This window comes from Papaver somniferum, chromosome 11 (assembly GCF_003573695.1).
Source record: "Papaver somniferum cultivar HN1 chromosome 11, ASM357369v1, whole genome shotgun sequence".
NCBI lineage: Eukaryota > Viridiplantae > Streptophyta > Magnoliopsida > Ranunculales > Papaveraceae > Papaver > Papaver somniferum.
Window position 1 is genome coordinate 16,444,906 of NC_039368.1, and position 2,537 is coordinate 16,447,442.

Here is a 2,537-nt window from a genome sequence, read left to right on the forward strand (position 1 = left end):
ATAATCGATCTGCTGGCTATATATAGGTGACGGTTTCTGCGACCTTCCTTGAGTGTTGTTCTCTGTTCTTGATCTTCCTCTTTTCTACAAGTTATGAATTCGTCTCTGCAAGCCTTGGTTTTTCTCTGCAGTTACCCCAATGTGAACGTACCTCCTCCTTGACTTCTCAGCCATCTATATATAGCCAGCAGATCGATTATAACTCGGTTAAACCTAACTTCTTTCTTTGCTGCCACGGTATGGGATCTTCCCTTATCTAAATCTTGTTTACTCATCCGCTATATTAAATCCAACGTCCCAGAAATTCTAAAGGATATCTAAGAATCGAACAGCTACCATTCTTCCCTTATCTGCATCTGATAGTTTCCATATATCAACCAAAATCCCGTGAAAAACTTCACCTCCCTGTTTTAGACAACTCGATGATTCCATCCTCTATTTTCGAATCTAGAGGGATTACCATCCCTGTTTTGATTAATCTAGTGAATCCCAACAAATATCCACGTCAAACTCCGACTAAATCTGCTCCTAGTCATCAACAGAACTTCGATAAAATTCCACCTCCTCTGTTTCACTCCAACACGGTTGTCCATCCCAAAATACTCGATCCAAACATACACACCAGCCCTGTCAGGCTCTAACAGGTCCATTCCAACGAAAATAAGCCATTGAATCTCCATAGAAATCGCTCAAAACTCCAACCCTAAATCTGCCTGCGTCTGCAATATTTTCCCGCCAATTTGAAATTTGAGTTTGGGAAGAAAGGTGGTCGCCCCATATCCAGAGTGGGGGTGCGAATAACAGCTGCCTTGGGGGTGTCTTGTGGGTGCCCCTTATCCAAGCCGTGGGTGCCAATATCATTTCCTCCGGGTGCTTTAGACAAGTTTTCAAGTCGATTTTTCCAAAAGTGTTTATTGCCCAAAAATACCTACACATGCATAAAACACCTTAATAAGTACAAAAATGAGCACTATCAATATATAGAATCGAGACAAATCGGACACAAAAACGCGTCCATCAAAAACCCCCAAACTTATTATTTGCTAGTCCTCGAGCAAAAATAAAATAAAATCTTAACTCACTGTCGCAGGCATCTTCGATTGCATTTAGCGTATGCAATAAGCCTTTAAACCCCTAGGTGTCCCTAGTGGCCGAGTTATAGTCTCGGGAGGGCTTACCAGAGGTATACCCACAAAACCTTTATACTCCATACCCTAGCTATCTACACAAAACCTTGGAAGGCACTAAAGAATCTCCTTGGTTGGCATACTTATTGACTACAGGAGGAAGTACCCTGATGCGAAATTCCAATTGTTGTACACGAGTTTGCACTCAAGCATACTAAAATTCATATATAAGTGACAGAGCTCTACTCAGATAGTCGCACTATGGACATCAATATCCGTAGTCAAAACTAATCACATGGATAGATCAAGAAGATGGATATAGATAAAAACATAGATGGTTTTGATGTTTACTAGGTGAACGGTGTTTCTCATATCTGTATGAAGGCCTCCGCCAAAATGAACCTATCCTAATGGACTGAGATACTAGTCTGACTAATATCAACACACTGACATATACAAGGGAACCAGTGATTGATAATCCTAACTCTAGGTCAACACACTGGCATATACAAGGGTACCAGTGGTCGACTTTATTGAACTTATTCCGGTTGGTCTGATGGTCTGGTCTCAGTTTTTTTTTTTTTTGTATCTCAATCACTCTAATTCACCGTAGCATTGGTAACAACTTGAATCGTGAGACCCACCTAATCACTTAGAGAAATATAGTTTAAAAACAAAACAAAATGAAAAACAGAAGTGAAAAGGACTCAACGAGATATGGTGAAACTATCATGTTATTTCTAACACCTGAGCTCTGTGCTTTTATGAATAGACTCTTTAGATGTTGCCATCTAGTCAGATTGGTTCCTCAACTCCTACAACCAAAATGCTTCCCTCCACTTAGATTGGTTAGTGTCGTCCTTAATAGGCATAAATTTCTAGGTTATGGAGTTTAATTATGCAACTAAAAAGTAACAAAAAGTTCTACCCCACCCCCAAACTTAAATCTAACATTGTCCTCAATGTTTCTAATTAAAGAACAGTACCAAAAATATAAGTAATATGAGGAAATAGTAAAGAGAGAAGTCGGAAAGATAATACCTGGGTGAAGTGTAACCAAAAACCTATAAAAATAATATACAACATACAAAATTGCCTCGATGGTCAATCAAGGTAAACAGGGTCCTCCAGAGGGACCTCCTCAACATCACCTGTAGGAAAAGGCTCTAAAAAGGGCTTCAATCGCTGACCGTTAACCTTCGAAGAACTACTACCATCTGGTGTCTCAATCTCAACAGCGCCATGAGAAAAAACAGCACGGACCACAAAAGGACCGGTCCACCGAGAGCGCAACTTCCCGGGGAATAGATGCAAACGAGTGTCATACAAAAGAACTTTTTGACCTGGAGAAAATGACTTTCATAAAATATTCTTATCATGTACAAGTTTCATTTTGTTCTTATACTCCTT